The 19076-nt window shown below is 45.3% G+C and overlaps 1 long non-coding RNA gene across 1 annotated transcript; it reads right to left on the bottom strand.

The window, feature by feature from the left end:
• Positions 1-9908: 9908 nt before the first annotated feature.
• On the bottom strand, positions 9909-12647 carry LOC140216375 (uncharacterized). Its single transcript, XR_011893029.1, has 2 exons — positions 12474-12647; positions 9909-10263 (listed from the first exon to the last, which is right to left on the bottom strand). It is a non-coding gene; the product is annotated as an uncharacterized lncRNA (long non-coding RNA).
• Positions 12648-19076: the final 6429 nt, after the last annotated feature.

Here is a 19076-nt window from a genome sequence, read left to right as displayed (position 1 = left end):
CTAGTAGAGCATCGGCCTACAGGGCTGTGGGAACCAGGTGCGGAACCAAAAGGCTCACAGTTGGGCTCCTTTCTCGCGGTTCTCACTGGACACGCTGAGCCATCTGACGGCATAACCCTGAAATCCGCGCCTGGCGCACTTGTGAATACTAATTCAGAGAAGATTATGAACATGCATAACGCGGGATTAATTCTGGCAAGTACAGGGAATATTTTAAAGACTTTTACAGTGAAGCTGTATACCTCTGCCCCCCAAGGCATCCGTGGACAGAAGTGTGGACCAATCCCGGAGGTGGTGCAATAACGGGCCAAGCTGCTACGGAGGTGAAGTTCAAGCACTCCGCCACTAATAATAATAATAATAATAATAATAATAATAATAATAATAATAATAATAATAATAATAATATTAATAATAATATTAATAATAATAATATAATAATAGTAATAATAATAATAATCTTAAGCACACAAGGAAATCAGTACAGCAAAACGAGCCCATCTAAGCCAATGGTGTCTTGTGAGACGTGGCCCGGCATCTTCAGCTAAGCGATGTGGTTGCAGTATACATGCACAAATTTAAAACCAACAAAGAAAAAACAAATGAGAGTGATAAGCCTTGATCAGGTTTCCAAGACATCGAAACAAAAGCATAGAGTAATCACTATTAAACTGTGACAAACAAAAGGAAAATAAGTACATACATCTGTATTACAACATGTGCAATAGACTTCAATTTAGACCGAGAGTCCACAGAAAAATAGTCGTCTGAGAAATTAAATATCTTGGGGACATACACGCAGCGTCTTGCTGCTCCTATCTAGTACTTACGCGGGCTACAACGAAGCGCATTTCTTTGGGCAGCGGTCGCGGGGATGCATGCGGGTGCTTAAATTCATCCGTCCAGATATGGAGCAGCACAACCGTAGAAATGAATAAAGATTGAAAGTGCGGGAAACAGAGATCATGAAAAATATCTTTGTTTGATGGGGTTACGCGATTATAAGCCACACTTTTTAATGTATTTTTTAATAGGTTGTCAAATCTGTCCTGCCAACGTTGGGAGCAGAAAGCGAAAACCGATATACCATACCTCTTAAGGTGCTGTATGCAAGAGAAAGTACTATCATCTTTTATGCGTTGCATATTGCAATTAGTTCAGCCCTTGGGCGCGGCCGGGCAGCCACCATTGACCTTTAGCGCAACCACGTGACGTGACGTCACGACAGCCGGAGGAAAAGCTGGGCCCCAACACAATATGCAACGCATTCTTGGCTTAACCAAGCTAAGCCTGGCCATTTTTTAGTCTGAAACGGCAAACATTTAATGTTAAAGAGTAAACATGCAACAGATCTTAGTGTCGAGCATACATGCGCCCCATGATTATGCCACGACAAGTCACTACCGAAATGAATGCCGAGATACTTAATTGAGTTTCTATTTTCGACAGGAGTGCACTTACAGGATAAGCAGTCTTGGGTAGGAAGATACACTGGAATGACCGTGGGTTCAATCTTCACGGGATTTTTGATAATTATGACTTTTTTTGATTGACGGTAAGTTTGTTTGTTATAATAATAATAATAATAATAACAATAATAATAATAATAATTGTTGTTGTTGCCATCTATTTTTCGTGTTTGCATTAACGGGCCGAACCCGCGGCGGAGTTAAAGCAGGATTCAAACACTGCGCCTCAAATAGCAATAAAAAAGTAATAAACGAAATAAATAAATCAAGATGCGCAGGTTCAAGTCGATAGCTATATTGGAAATGTTTGTGAACAGCACATGGATTTATTCACAAGTGGGAGGCACTGCCATTTACGTCAAGGAAAAAACGCATGTACAGCCATACATTCTCGACTCGCAAAAAGACAACGCCATTGACTGTGGAGATGTCTGTGCTTTACAAGCGAAAGAGGGAATTGTGATACCCACTTTGTATATATCTCCAGGAGCACCAAATTGAGATATGGACAAGTTCATGAGTACGCAGTTTGAGGGGATCAGCCGCGATGACAATACCCCTGTGACCATCGTGTTAGACTTCAATGTGGACATTTGAAAGCCCGACAAGAAATCGTTCAATGAGCTTATGCTAGAAGAGTTTGAGTTGAAGTGTCGCATCAATCCGAGTCACTCAACTACTCAGCGATGTTCGCGTACAGATTTACCTTTGGCTAAGATTCTGTCTTACGTTATAACCGAACCAGTCAGTGCATATCACAGTAATAACTAACCTGTTGTCACTGCCATTACCAAGTGATGAAAATCCTGCAACAAGTTACGCTCATGTAACACGTGAAAGCAAAAGCCTGCTGCGCACGTGGTAATGCATTAGGTTATCGAATCGGAGGGGTCAGACTTCTTGCCAGTCATAACGAGCTGCAAAGTGGAGTAAACGTATTGCGCTGCAGGCCGATTTCCTCAGACACATGCGAGCACCTAATGCACTATCTAAAGGCTATTTCTTTGTTTCTTTCACTCTTTCTTTCTGTAGTGTTATCGAGCACGCGTAATGTAACGTTATCAAGCGCGCGTGCTGATGTCTAGCATAAGCAAGACCGATTACACGTGTCGCACTCTTGCTTATCATGTCCAGTCAGGTGCCCGTTTTCTGTTTCGTTACAAAGCTTGTAACACCAAGTGATAAAGGGCATTCCATAGAGAAAGCAATACAGGAGCGGACACTCCCATAGAGCCCAGCGGCCGAATTGACTGCAGCGCACCAAGCCGTGGATGTTAAAACCTGAAGCACACTTCCGGTTTCGGTTTTGTGCGCGCGCGTTTTGAATACAAGCTGGTGCGCGTCACGACAGCTCCGCTTTTTTATTTTTTTGCTTTTGCAGCAAATATTTATATATTTTTTATTAAATATTTATTTGCAAATCATTGTATTAAGTCGAACGATCTTCACAAGCCTCTACGAATATGTGTCACGTGCAATTTCATAAAGACGCAAGACACCTTGTGAAATGAGGAAAATTTAACGTTTTTGTTCTTTGTAAATGCTCGTCGCGGGCTTTTTGTGCATTCATCCAGTTGTGGCACCAGGTAAGCAGCAGTAGTTTCAGCAGGAAGCTCCAACAGACGACGTGAGCTTGAAAAAATTACAAGCGTTATTTTGGTATTAACATGTAAGAATAATGCCTGTAGAGGCGAAGCGTGCGAAAGTGGTGAGTGGGCGGCATTACAAACAAAAGCAGTTCGTATTTACACACACGGCGTAGAAAATACCCGATTCATCCCAAGCAATACCGTACATACCACAAACAAATTCTAATTCCAAGCATTCCCCTCTTCCCAATACTTATTTCCTGTACTTTAATAGCACCAATGCGCGGGCAACGGCGCGTTTCGAGAACTTGGCTACAACCGACGCGATAGTACGCTACGAATACACAGAGGTGGCCACAACACAGGCTCTCAACCAGTGCATGCTGGACGCTCGCAGAATTCCTTCTACTCGCACTCAAGACAAAATGCGTGGGTGTCGTTCAGAAGACAGAATTTTTGAGTTACTAGTTCCTGGCGTTTGAGCACCTTGGCTTATCTCTTGCGCATTCTGCAGGCGCAAGCAACGCACTCCCGTGTTATCACTCTTGGGCGATTGCTCGTCGCGTTTTCTACAAGCGTGGGTACCGAAAGAAGGCTTAAATTGTTGCGGGGACATAATTTGTCGCAGTAAGATTCAGTACGCGCCAAACTGCCACCATGGCAGAGCTGCTTTTCGCTGCGTCACAACACGCCCGGCGAGCGGGCCTCATAACATAAAAGTATCGAAAATAATTTTCAACAATGTTCGGCGTCAGAGAAAGAAAAGCGCCATGAACTTGTTAGGGCATTAAAGCGCGAAACCGCGCACCACGGCCGAGCTTATTTTCGCTAACCGAGTCACAGCGCCAGGCGCGCCCACTGCGCTCCAAAGGTAGCCCAAAAAGTAATGAAATTAGTTTCAATAATGTTGGCAGTCAGAGAAAGCGCCAAAACTTGTCGCAGTAAAATTCAGTACACGCGAAACTGCGTCACAGCACCCTGTGCGACTAGCGTGCCCAAAACCTACCGAAATTAGTTAAAATATTGGGGCTTATAGGAAGCGTCGCAAACATCTCCCAGTACGATTCTTTAATTCAAATTAACTGCTCCACGACGGCCACGCTATTTTTCGTTAACTGCGTCACAAGCCTAGCCTAGGTGCCGGGCAGCAAGCCTAATTGCTTGAAGTGCGTCGCAGACTGTCGAACAAAGTTTCTCACCTTGCCGTAGCCCAATAGTGCAGTGCTGCCATGTCGAAGTTCCGAATGAACGCAATAATTCGCCGGGAGGCCACCAAACCAGGCTAAATGCCAAAATAGAAAAACAGGCAGACGGGTGCCCGAACAGTCCAACGCTCAGATGCGCGGCCGGTCTCTCTCGCTTCGGCTGTGTGTCTGACGAATGACGCAAACATCTGGCTCGTCATTCGCCGGTTCGCCTGTCGCTAGGCAACGGAAGTAAGCCGCAAAGTTTAATTTAATATATACGCAGATATATTTAATTTTTCCGGGAAAGAATAAAAAAATAAAACAATTTCTGTTAATCTCATTTCACATTCTTCTTTTTTTCGATGCTCGCGGCCCCAATTCGTAGATGTTAATACTATAGCGTGACGTGTTTCCTATTTCCAATTTTCGCCGAGTGTCCGCTCTTGTTCAATCCCTTTCTCTATGGGCATTCGTTGAGCAGGCGGCGGGCCGTCGCGAGGCCGGCTAACTCGTCCTGCTTGATGTACAGGGCCCCTTCGACGGGATGCCGCATCCTACAATCGTCAGTGCGCTACACGATCTCGGCATCACCGACCGGCTACTCGTCTACGTACGAGCCTTCTTGTCTGATCGCACGATTCGGGTGAGGATTGGAGGCGCGCTCAGCCGGCCGCGCAGTATGTTTTCTGGTGTTCCACGAGGCAGTTTTGAGCCCCTTTTTGTTTAATCTTGCCCTCACGCGACTTCCGTACTACATCCCACAAGCGACGCCGCACGAAATACGGGTGGCCATTTACGCTGACGACATCGCCTTCTTTGCGACTGGCCCTACTGAAGTCGGCTATCAGGTGCGTGCATCCGTCCAGACTGCAATCGACGCGTTGGACCAGTAATGGAAAGCATCGGCCTCCAGCTGTCGGCGACCAAAACAGAGCCACTGCTGGTACACCCACGAGACACGCAAGCACGTTCCGAAGCGCCACCGCTGACTGCGCCGTTTCCCTCTCCCGCGGCGCAAGAGCGTCCGTTACCTCGGCCTGCCGATCGACTGCCGCGTTAACTCCAATGCGGCCGTCTCCCACATCTGCAAGCAATCAAGATCAAGGAAAGACGCCAGCGCCGCGCGCTCTCTTCTCGCGCGTGGACTCGGATGCACGCCGCAACTCGTATTGCGCGCGTACAACTCTGTGGCCACATCGAGGGCACTCTACGCCCTCCCCACCACCAACGCTCGAGCGGCGAATTGGAATGCTATTGACATGGCGCACCGTACTGCGGTGCGAGAACTATATGACCTCCCTCGCTTCTCCCAAGTAGGGGCGACACTCGCAGAAGTAGGCAACTGGCCGCCATCCCTTCGTGCACGAAAGCAGGCGCTCCACCACATTGAGCGCCTGCAGCGCTCACCACAGGGTCAGCGGCTCGCCTGCTGAGCTCGGGTACGGGCAAGCGCGCCACCGAGTTTTCTAAGCTCATCGGGTCGTCGCGACAGCTCGTTTACCTGCCGTACTACTCAAGTCTACTCGACATGAACATCACGGACCCTGGCGTCGCATCAAAGCGCCGAACTGCGGTGTGCGCCATGAGACAGAAGACCCTACTGCACGAGCGACTGGCAGGACGACTACTCGTCTACACTGATGGATCGGTGACGCCGGACAGGTCCGGTGCTGCGGCTTGCACGGCACCGGACTTCTCGGAAACGCGCCAGTGCCGACTGCGCTTTGCCGCGTCGTCAACAGTTGCCGAACTCGCCGCCATCGATCTCGCTGCCGACCTCCTTTTGGAACATCCGGGCATTGTGTCAGCGGCTATTCTCACTGACTCTCGTGCGGCATTTACATGCTGGCCAGGGACTACGCCGGAGTGCCCCTTGTTGTTCGAGTTGGCTGCAAGCTGCTACACATCGCCAATCAAGGCTGCGACCTGGCGCTCCAGTGGATACCTGGGCCGGTATGTTGTACCGATGCCTTTTCCGATTCTATTCTTTTTCAGACTTTTCGCGCTTTCTAGTGGTCAGAGCGACGGTCTGCCCACATTATCAACTAGATCAGGCGGCCGTGTGTGGTGGATGATTAGAATAGCATAGAATGTGGCATCGCTACGAAATAGCGGCCCTACACACATCGGTTTGCCGGGCATGGAGGAGGCTGACTCCCTCGCCAAGGCGGCGCACGGTGAGCGCTTCCCCCTCACCCACTTTGTGACGAGCTTCGACGCGGCCAAGACAGCGGTTCTATGCAGCCTCACTGCGCAACATCCAGATTGGCGCGTCGCGGCGCGAACGCCCCCGCGCCTGCTTCCGCGTGCGGGCCTCTCTGGGGCTGACTGCGCCTTCCTTCTCCGCCTGCGCATCGGCTGCTACAAAACAGCGGCGCGCACACACAGGCTCACGGGATCCGGCAGCCCCGCGTAGGGTAGCTGCGACGGCGTGTAGACACTAGAGCACCTTCTGCTTCACTGCCCGGCCTTCGAGACCGAGAGGGAGGCTCTGTACGCCTCCTACCGCCGATGTGGCCTACCATCCCCTACCCTATAGTGCCTACTCTTCCCCAGTGCTCACAGCTCCATCACGAAGCGTGCATTTTCGGCATTTGTGGAACTCTATGGAGCAACACATCTCAAAGCGCGGCTGTAGGCCCCGCAAATGCTTAGCCACATTGTCTTTTTTTTTTTTACTATTTCGGTCTCTCTCTCTCTCTCCTTTTTACTTCCAGTCTCTATCTCCTTCATCTTTTTCTCCCACACCCCTTTTCCCGTGCAGTGCTGTCGAGGCGACCTCCTGTGAGAGTGTCGGCACTGCACTTATCTCTTCCATTTCTCTTTAAGTATCACTTCACACACACACACACACACACACACACACACACACACACTACCCGCTGGCTACGTTCAGTCATTTCACTTTCAATCATTTCTGTCTTCCTTTCACTCTTTCGTTCATCTTTCGTTGTTCTCTCTTTCTTTGTTCTTTTGTTCGTTCTTTATTTCGTTCCTTCTTTCGATTTTTCGCTTCTTTCCTGTCATTCCTGATGTTGTTTCTTCCTTTCTTTCATTCATTCGTTTTTTCTTTTTCTTTCGTGTCTTCATTCATATTCACTCATAGCATTTTGCTTTGTCACGGGAGTATGAGTCACTCCAGATTATGTTGTTCAGTATACAACATAATAAATGTTTAAACAATCACTCTACAGTGAGGGTACTACGCCATAAGATATGGCGTATATTGCTTACGGGGGTATGAGCCATTCCAGATTATGTTATTTGTTTTCGGGTATGCCCCGTTGCTCATGATGCTATTTTTTGTGCCACTCGTGAACTTTCTTTAAACCATTCCACTTCATGACGACATTTTTCGAACCACTCTATGAGACGCTGCTTTTTTGGGGGGTTCGAGCGTTGCAACGAGCCACTTTATGCTTTCGCCTTAATAAATACATGTGCCCTCCTTGCGTAACCATGTGTGATAGGCTACAGCTGCGCTGGTCATCCACCTTCACAGAACAGAATGGCTCCTCCTTTTTTTTTTCTGAACAACAGCGAATACCCAGTGGCACGTGCGCCCTGACACAGGTTAAAGTTATACGCGTTCATTCATGAGCGGCACAGACCCAGAAGCACAACCGGAGACTCATGTTACCGCGAAGGTGGGTGATTGAATAGTGGAACCAAGCTAGGGTCACATACCCTGTTACCATACGTTGGTCCCATGGCTGGTTTCAAAGGCCGTTGCCCCTGCACCGCCACACCGATGCTCTACCCAACAGTACACCCTTAGCTGGGTAACCCTTAGTATAGGTGCACAAATTCGCATTTATAAGGTACATTGTAACTAATATATTATAAGTTACATTGTAACTAATACGAAATATAAGGTACATTGTAACCAATATAAAATAAAAGTTACATTGTTACCCTTGAAAAATATGCACCTTTAGAGGTTACGCTGTACACCCTTAGCTGGGTAACCCTTAGTATAGGTGCACAAATTCGCATTTATAAGGTACATTGTAACTAATATATTATAAGTTACATTGTAACTAATACAAAATATAAGGTACGTTGTAACCATTATATTACAAGGTACATTGTAACCAATATAAAATAGAAGGTACATTGTTACCCTTGAAAAATATGCAGCTTTAGAGGTTACGCTGTAGTCCTTTATTTTCTTAAAGCAAATGTAACCTCTAAAGATGTGTTAAATTTAGGGGTTACTTCAGTAACTTATACGGATATTTTCTTCTTGATTGCGTTCTATTTTTATAGCCAAACTAGAAAATTTGCACTGTTCCACTACAAGATATTGCCATATCGAATTGGGGCGATATTGTCATGCCTGCCAGCTGGCTATGTTCTCACCTCAGATTATAGTTATGCTGGTGTTTAAACTGTGGGACTACAAAAGAGACTTTCACTGTCAATGCATTTCATTAAAGCTTTAAAGAGAGCATGTAATTTGCTCGGGTTGGTATCGACCCAAACATTTTTCTTTCAGTCCCATAATTCAAACTTCTACATGACAATCTGTGGCGAGAAGAAATCAGAGGCAACTGACAGGCATCACAATGTTGGCCCCATTCGAGATGCAGAACATTTTCAATCATGACGCCATGATAGATTTTATAGGTTAGCTATAACAATGCAGCGCAATCACAATAAAGACATCTGAATAAATAGCCGAAGTAACCCCTAAATTTAACATAGCCTTTGGGGGTCAGTTCCTGCTTGACTGCCAATATAACTTAGCTGTAAGTTTCTAACATATACTGCCTCTGAGTTAATGTCCCTCTAAAATATGTGGAAGCCAAAAATACCTTCAGTTCGTAGAGCTTTACATACTTGTGCAGAAAAGCCACTATTTATTAAAAATCCATCTTCCAAAGGCACAAAATTACTTGAAGTACACTCAATGAAGAAAAACACTTGGGGAAGCGACATATGCATGAGTATTGTAGATTGGCCATAATAATTTAGTTCAGGTGAGCAAAAGCATACTGCAAAGCGCTGCTGGCAATAATGTTGTGACAATGAGTTGTTTTAATGTAGCTGAAGGCAATGTCGTTATTTCACTTCCTAACTATGCACCTAGCCTTTGTAATAAGCTGTTCCGTTTAATATTCTGTGAATGTTCTCGAAAAATAAGTTGGAGTACTCTCTCAGGTACGAAATTCTTTATTACAAGTTTATTGTTCAACAAGGTCTGATACAAAAATACTATCCATGAGACAGACCTCCCATATACAGTCATTGAAGCACAACTGTGTGAAATGACAAACATCAGAATTGATGCTATTTAATAACTGCAATACTAGATTTCTGCACAGGCACAGAGATATATACCGATCTGCTCATTGAGCAAAGGGCAAATAGAGTGCATTACATTTTGCAAAACAACCATCTACGTGGGTGAGTTAAATGCTTAAGCTATGTTTATAAGAAATTCTGAGGCCTATGAATACACAAATGAAATACAATTAACCAGCCTTCACCACAAAGGAGAGGAACAAATGACTAGAGCAAGTAAATGCACTGCTTGTGACTAGAAGTAAACAATGTATGACGTGAAAAAAACAGCTGCTTATGGTGTAAGCCTCTCCCACCTTTGGAGCTAACCAACCGCATTGAAGTAAATCACACACTATGTTTTTTTTTTCTTTCACTTCAGAGTTGGTGAAAAACATGGAAAGCAGCGCGAACAGCACTACTCCCTAGATTACATTTTTACTGCTTAGGAGCGCAAAGAGACGTTTCAGACGGGTAGAAAGCAGTCCTTTCACTAGCTTGTCTCCTGGCAGCACAATCTTTTTGCACGAGAGCAAGCATTTGGTAAAATGCAAATGGATATTCTAGGTTCTTAACATAATATGCCAAAAGGCAAAAAATAAGTGCCCGTTGTATTTCAGACGTGGAGACAGTGATGACTTCGGCTTGACTGCCATCAAAAATACATATCTTGTCAGGAGCGCTGTAAATGTGAGGTGCTGTTACTTGGAGCTCATCAGCTGGCAATGCCATCTATGAAAAGAAATTAAAGATGACATAAACCACTGCCCGAAATTTATTTATGTAGTTTAGAGCACGGCATGCATGTCGCATTTTCCCACATAATAAAACAAAGAGATGTACGAACAAGGGCAAAAGGAGAGAAGTCAGCTAGGAAAGCTGGCACTAGTAAACCGGGCAGGTGTGTTACTCACAGTCAACATGGATTGACTGTGCCTTAGTAGTTTGGATTTCCTAACTCACTGAAAACAACTAACGCTCAAAACTCGCATCTTTAGCCTAGTGTAGGTTGAGCCAGTTCCCCTGCGTTGTTTTCTTTATTGTTCGCATCTCTTACCAAAGTTTTCGTGGAAGAAATATCTCCACAAAAAGAATGAATAAATTGCCCTCCTATCTGTTTAAAAAATTTTATTCAGCCCAGGATATAAGCAGAACTTATTTATCGTCTGACATCTGTAGCCCATTATTTTAATGCTCGTAAATGAAAGGCAAGAAGAGGTCGCACAACAAGCAAGACAATGCACAAGATCTTCTCCCATGGCATACATGTAAACCACATATCGGCACCATCAATGGCATATTAACCAATATATATATATATATATATATATATATATATATCGGGCTGGTACTGGCAGTATAAAAAAGAAAAAAGATGGTACGCCACACACTGTTATTGCACGGTACATTTTCCGAACGTTTCGCTTTGACAAAGGCTAGTCCACCAGTCAAAATGTACGTCGCACTTTTTTATTCTTTATACGCACTCATGTTCACTATACTGACGTCACTACATATAAACGATCTGTCCAGACCAACATTACTTGCAAGAAAACCTAAGCAACAACTATTACTATTAGAGCCAATTAGATCAATTTCATTTTATACGCATTAGGACACATGATTGTATATGAAAGCTGATGAGAATCGTCGTAAAAAAGCAGGGCTGTCCAAGCAGCAGTACTTTCATATCGAATTCAAATATAATAGACAGATGAGCCCTGAATATAGAATCAAATCCATTATATATGCATGAACTAAAGTACAGTGCGTAAATTGAGATTTTCTGTCATTTGGTTTCAAAGTTGTTGCAGTTGTCAGGATGACAAGCAACTTCAGAGAGAGGCACTAACTCAAATTCCTTTCATTTCTCAGGACACCTGCACTGTACCAGCATACCTCAGCTTATTCTGGAATATTGAGGTCACTTTGGTCTACATCTGCATTCTTTTCAGCAAAGATGCATCCCAACGACACCACACTAGCGGTAAATATCCCTGAACGGCAAACCGGCCTCCAGTGACGTAGAACGTCTACCGCGCGAGAGGTGTCTAATGTAGACGGAAATTCGGCCGGCGCACCGCCCGCCGCCAAAGCCACCTTGCCGCTTCACGTCCGACGGGCGAATCGACGACCGCGAAGCTGCGCGCCTCCGCCACCGGCAACGCAAACATCGGCTGCAGCTTCTGTTCCACGCAAATCCCCGCAAAATAATTACCACTACATAAAGTGATGCGTACATTGTACATGTTACGCAAAACAATATCCACTGTCAAACGTTAAACACGAACGAGAGCACGGATACCTGTCCAGCTCCGCTGCACTGCATGTCTCCCGACGGCAGACGACGGGCGCGGCTGTGCTCGCATCACTGCCAACGGCGCCGCTAATATTAGCGTATTTTCTGCATTGTGTATAATCATTGCGAAGAGCGACAGCAACGGTACGAAATATTGCGGCTTGTGAGCGTCGGTGATTCATTCCGAAGCGCCATAAGCCTTCGCTTCGACGTGAACCGGAAAAGGCCTAGCGACGATATCGGCGCCGCCGATATCGATGAGGGGCGGTAAGGCTGCCGACGTTGCCAGAACGACCACTCCTCGGTCGCTACTTCGCTGTACGGATGCGACACAAATGGGTCCCGGCAACATCATATTATCACATCCTATCTACGGCAAGTAAATCTCGCCGTTCGCGAGGAAAGCCGCCGTCGAACGGCGGCCCGCGAACGGCGCGCGGCGGCCTGCCGTGCCGGTAACGTGGACGTGTGTCGTTTTTGAGCGTGGAAGAAACACGGATGCATTTCCGCGCATATCGCTGCTTACCCCTTTGCTTTCTCTCTCTCCTTTTTTTCTGCACTTCCCTGACCTATAATGAAAGAAAAGCTGCAGCCTAGCTATATGCTGAATACAGACAAACCAGTACAATGCAAGTACACTTACCAAGTTCGTCTATTTTCCCATGCGATCCGGGGCTGTCGTCGCAGTAGTCACAGCGAAGGTTCGCCGAAATAAGGACACTGAAGCGCTCACAGTCACAAAATGGCTCTTTGCAGCGGCCGCGCATTATCCCAAACAAGTCTCTGTTCGTCACTGCCATTGCCACTGACAAAATTGGCGCCGAGACTACAGCAACAAAACACACATACACAACCATTGACACAACCAGACACAACTCACAACGCCATGTTTGCAACTACTTCCCGTCATGCAATGCTAAAAATATATACGGGAACGCGGAGAGATGACATAAGAACATGGCCGCTGCTTCTGTACTGAAGTACAGTAACTGAAGCACGATTCGGACATTCTGATCCGGCTGCACATATTCAAACGAAAACATGTTCGTTGAGAGTAAAACGAAAACAAAAACTTATGGACATAGTGCGCTCTTGGAAACAATGCTGCTGCATTGAACAGAATTATTCTTTATAGCTATCATGGTGGTAGAACTTCAGCCAACTGTACTTTTCATCTGTCTACACGGCTCCGTGGTAATGGAGTGGTTGTATGCGGCTTTTCCGTGCTGGGTTTGCTGCGCTGACATGCATTGGCGCGTTGCATCAACCGTGTTGCTGCTGTACAATATAGGGAAATGTGGCGTGTTGCAGACGTTGACTCGTACCGTTGCTGAGTGCACAAAAAATAATGGGAGAAACGTGCCAAGCGTTTTAATGATTGCATTTTGTTTGCTCCGAATTCGCACCTCGGCTGCAGAGAGTCTTTGCTAAAATGCTCATTTATTATATCTTCCTTTGAGGCAACACTCATTAATTTCTTTGGACGCTTTCTAGGCAACGACGCATTGCGCTGGATGGCTGTAATATGAGGAAAATGTTCGTACATCAGTCTGCGATTGAGCTTGCTCCATGAATGCACCCAACCAAATTCGCACTGAGTAAACACGGCAAAAGGCCCTTCCAGGTTCCTACCATATAATAATAATAACCATGCTTCTTTTTTCTCGCCTCACGAAGAAGGCAGAAGTGCGAGAGGAGCATTATTTTATGATGTTATAAGCTAAACGTATGTCAAAAGGGCTCCCCAATCCGTGAATGTGAGACCCATAAGAAACAACAAAAACACTTGCGGCGGCATGTGTCGGCAGCGGCATGCGACGGCAACGAGATAGATTTCTGCAGGACACATGTAGGGTCTGTGAAAAGCGCTAATTGTATAGAATATTTGCTCAGTCGATGGTTGTACTTCCGGCAAGAATCGTCATTAGTCTTGCAGAGCGTTCTTTTCCCGTGGCCTACTTCCGATATGCGGCTCTGCCGGTTCGATGAGTAATTTGCTCTCAGTCAAAATTTGCGACTGAACACCCGCACAAGTGCTCATCAAGTGGATCAGCCATGTGTGCACGCAGGTAACTTATCCTTCGCTTTGTTAATGTGTAAATTGCGAACTTCCCCTCCATATATAATGTCTCCGTGGGGTCTCGGTTAAAGGTTACTAAAATTCTATAGGTTACAATATAGAGGTTACATGCTGGCAGCAGATCAATGTAACTAATAAGCAGCACCCGTCTCACTCAGTTTCGTCATTGTAACCCTTAGCATGAGCAATATAATGAAAACATCAAAAGGACGGGCGAAGTAACCGTTATTTTATTCGTTACTCACGTTTATAGGTATACTTATAGGTTACCAAGATTAGAGTGTACATGGACTTACCCAGTGGCCTAAGTTGGGGAAACAGCTGGAGACACATAGAGGCGCCGAAAACTACGTAAGGAGTCTTAGGAATGGCTAATCGCATTAATAGTATCAAGTGTCGAATAACACAATATCCAAAAGTACCTACTAAAATAATTTGATTAACGTTAATTAGGGTGATTTGAAGGTAATGGGATGACTGAAGCCTTATTAAGATTGTTAATTATTGCGTCACTAAAGCGCATGCATCAAGATTAAATGACGGTAATGAAGAATATGTCACATTACATTACTCACCCCTAATTCATATTGCACATGGTTACATTAATGTGACCAAATAAGAATAATTCCGACTAATTCCATTCACCGATTGGATAATTGAAAAGGTAGTTGCCCTGAAGCAAATTGCGTCATCCTCGACACAGTATGCGGTGGTATGCAAAATTGACCACTCAATCAATAATTTGTTGCATGCGTCAATGACTTGTCAGAACACGTCTGGTCACTTGACGGAAACGTTTGCTCAGTTTGGAAACGTCAGAGACGTACGTGCGCAAGACGAGTGACTGGAAAGAATGCTTACGGACAATCTGACAAGACCCACTAGTCAGATCCTGCAGTGATCTTTGTTATAGCCTAGTGGCGCTTCATCCATCTACTGAAGTTTCCAAAGAAAGAAGTGTAATTTTTTTCTTCCGCTGAGATCAACTGTCGATAAAATTCCGTCCCCGTGGCAAGATCACCAAACGAAAACGCGGAGTCTCTTACCAATCTACCAAGCTGAAGGTACAGTGCAATCATTTGCTCTGTCGGCTGACTTCAATTATACCCAGTGTGAATGTGCGAGGAGAGACGTTGTCCTTGTCTTCTTTTGTGTTTCGTATCCATTACGCAATGTCTAAAATTATGCAGAACCAGCTCGCGCGAATCCTCACCATGTTGAAGTGTACAAGCACAACGTTTCAGAAAATTACAGACAAGCATTAAAAATATAGTTCAAGGCCATTTCCCCTGCGAAGATGGATGACCAGCGGAGCTGTAAACATCGTGGCAAGAAATGTTCGCAGTCACCGATAGGTCGCTTTGAAACCACAATCGGCCACACACACGACAACTGGCGCAATGTTTTCTCCACGTTCAGCGGAATCGTACATCCGCACCACTGCAAGTAGAAGCATTTCGAGCGTGGTAGCTTCATCATGCCGCTGCATTATTTGCTTCGCGATCTAACGGGCTTTCCACTCAAACCCTCCGCTTACGGGCAGCCTCCTCGGCGCGCGCCTCACTGGTTCATGCCGCCCTCCACTCGCTCACGCTCGCATCTGCGGACCCGAAGGTGGGCCTCGTGAGCAGCTTGTTCTTCGGCAGTACGGAACTGCACGCGGCCTCCCTGTATTGGCGCACGCAACGTACTAACTGCCTATTCGTTTCTTCCCGCAGTCGCGGAAAAGCGGCAGGTGGCTTGTTAGCAACCACATCTAAAACCAAATGATCGATGCGCGCTACGGCCATTAGCGCTCCCTCGGCACACACTCAAACCGAGCATCTGGCTAAGTCGGGAGCTGGGGTCGCTGTCAAAGCCGCATTTTACGTTGACGCTTCGCGACATCTCGAACGTCACCAATTACCATCAACTCGTTCTCGAACCACAGTCTGTCGCACACTGCACAACTGAATCCCGATTGTCTGTCCAGACAGACCCTCTAAAATGTCGCATGTGCACCCTTGCGCTCGTCCAATGTACTGGCATGGTGCCTGCGCCGCTCCGCCGCATTCTCCACTTCGCGGAGCGCGCATCTTCCTGTCGAGACCGCCGATTACGGGCAGCCTCTTGGGCACCATTCTAGTACACGGTACACCCTAGGCACGATCTTCGCTTCTACTCGCGCCCGTTTCCTAGCTTTCCTTTTGCTACGCCCGATGTCAGCACTTGCCTTACTGATTTGATCCGCCTCCTGACACAGTGCGGTGTTATGTAGTATTAGGTGGTTTCTTAGTTTTCCTCTTGCTACGCCAGGTGCACGCATTCCTTACTGGTTCGCTTTGCACAAACGTAGAGCGCGCGAGAGTTTTGAGGCATGGAGATTGAAACAATCAAAATATTATGGGCTTTTGCGCGCCACAACTGCGATCTCGTACTACGGAAATTAGGACCGCCTGAGGTTCTTTAACGTGCATCTAAATCGAAGTACACGGGTGTTTTTCGCATTTCGCCCCCGTAGAAATGCGGCCGCCGTGACCGGTATTCGATCTCGCGACCTCGTGTTTGAAAAATCTATGGGATGGTAGACATAAACAACTGCGCAGTAATAAAACTGAATAAAACCCTTCCACATAATCTATTCTTGTGCTTTACCACTTTTACCTACAGTGTCATCGGTACCGCTCTACGTTGGTTTGTTTATTTTCTTCCATGAGTGGCTGATGCTCCCTGTGGTAGATCGACGAAAGATCGAGTGAGTCAGGGAAATTATTTGAGTTTAAATAGAAACATAATGAGAAATTGTGACGCGATAAAAACGAAGGAAGTCAGATAAAGATTTCTTCACTCTACTTGAAATCCTATTCTGCACTGCGACTTCAGGTCCTTAGCAAAGTGTGATGCCTTTTCTGGCAACTGTCTGCTTTAGCGTATGCGTTAGTATATTTGTGTTCGCCTGTTCACGTTTGAAATAAAATATATATCAATTTAGAACGCCAGGAACCTGAGAGAGCTTGTAAAGGTTTGTGCTTGGAAATGTAAGGCGCAGACAACACTGTCCGTGTTTTCAAGTTGTAACATTTAAAACCACAAATACCGATTATTTATTTCCTCCCAGATATTTCGCTTCAGTTCTGCCTTGCTAAAGAAACAAACATTTTAAATATAATTATTAGTGTTTCGTTATCCACTACTTGCTTCTTTGTTATATACCGCACAACGAAGTGTTGGGTGAAGACGAAGGTGAAGAAGAACAGACAAAGATGGTCGACGCAGCTGTCGTGGCTATCGTATCCGCTATATGCGCCGTAAGTCTTATTTTCCATACTTACTGTGACAACTTTCGACGAATACGGCCATCTCAAGGATCTTTTGCTGCAACTAGACCATCTTGACGCTATGTAATTCATAAACGAGCTCACAACTAACGTTAATCTCTTTTGCGTGGCGCTTTATCATCTTATGCAACACTGGAATGCCCGCTTTGGAATGTCTTAGGTTATTTCCGAGCTTAATTTAATCGAGGTTTGGGTAAATCCCATCTTCTTTCCTCCACTTTTGACCGATCCACATTGGCTTTATTTATCCTTTGCCTGAATCACTACAAATCCTATGCATCCGATATTAAAGCGTCCTTCACGTAACAGTTAAGTACGGCTTTTCTTTTTCTAGCTGGTTATGGCAAGATAAGGCCAAGGAACAATTAAGCCAAGAAAAACATAATGTTAATGTTCAGGTGTACTACAATTCGTCGTAAACACCCCTTGCCAACGGGGGGAGCCGAATCTAAACACTCCACACGACGCCCAAGGTTGTCTGCCAATTGATCTACAGCGGCGGCCGATGCACCGTGAACATCCCCGGGTATTTGGGTGTATGTACTAGATTTAGCACAGGTATTGTAAGCCAGACCACCAACCGCCATGGCGGTGGATGTGAAATAGCCTTTGGACCACACCCATCCCAAATTCTGTGAATGTATAGACGCATGGCAACTGGCCAAGAAAAGCTAACGCACAAAACAATGGCATCAAGGATGTCTGTTTCTCCTCCAACGCTGATTTATTTCTCAGTTCTCCATGCTGGGCATGTATACAGTGTTGGAGATCAGCATCAGCGTCGCACTCACAATATCACTGCTTTTTTTTTTTTTGCGCGTTTGAAATGCCTGAATTTTCCGGCCGCTTGTATAGCTTCGATACGCTGATTGCCCTACCCTTACCTATATAATTTCGTGAGTTCTCCAACAAACTTTGGAATTCGTATCTGTGTATTACACTTAAATAATAAACTAAAATAATTTGCTATGTTTAGATCTTTTTATCGAAGTGTCATGGCACTTGAACAAGTAACTTCGAAACTAGAGATATTGTGCATCAAAATATCAAATCTTGTATACAGACTTTCTTGTGCAAATTTGCCCATTTACAGGTAACGAACTCTCTTTCTGTGCTAACTTCTCTTGTGAGCATGGCAACGCCTGTTTGGCGTAAGTAATTTTTCTGTTGACTACTGCGTTGTGCCGAAGGCTGTGTGGTTTCGACTTTAACTGGAAAAAATGCCCTATATCTTATGGCGTTGTACCCTCACTGTGTACTGGCTGCGGAAGTATTTGTTATGTTGTATATTGACTGCGACGACAGTTCCGGAGAGCAGAACAAGATCCTGCAGCACGTTTCAGCGTGCATAAAGTATAAATTCAGTTTTTTGTCGAAACACAATAACGGCCAGTTCGGCGTGCTAAATTATACACCTAGAAAACTTCACTGAAAGCTAATCTAGAAAACTATAACTGGAAACAAAACTAACTTTCGACTGCAAGTGAAAACCGAAAAAATCTGCTCCTAACTACGCAAAAATAAAAATGGAGAAAGCTGAACTCTGTTTAAGTTGGAGCCTCCGCTGCAGGGCTTTTACTATTTCCCCTTGCAGAGTGACTATAAACACTAAAGTATGTCGATGGCATGCCAGTTGAACATCATTTTCTTTCACTACAAAGGCTCTTTATTTTTGCTCTCTTTCATTACATAGTGATATCTGTGCATATTGCTGTTTTCCCTAGGACGTCAGTGAAGCAACATTACGACAAAGTATGTAGGTTAATTTTGTTAGAGCTAACGCTTTTTAAGTATTAACTGGTGTGTCACACAGGTCTTCTCCAGAATTGAATTACTCTAAGGTAGTGGG

Source organism: Dermacentor andersoni, chromosome 3, assembly GCF_023375885.2.
Source record: "Dermacentor andersoni chromosome 3, qqDerAnde1_hic_scaffold, whole genome shotgun sequence".
Lineage (NCBI taxonomy): Eukaryota > Metazoa > Arthropoda > Arachnida > Ixodida > Ixodidae > Dermacentor > Dermacentor andersoni.
Note: the sequence above shows the minus strand (reverse complement) of the source record. Positions and strands in the feature narration are given on the sequence as shown.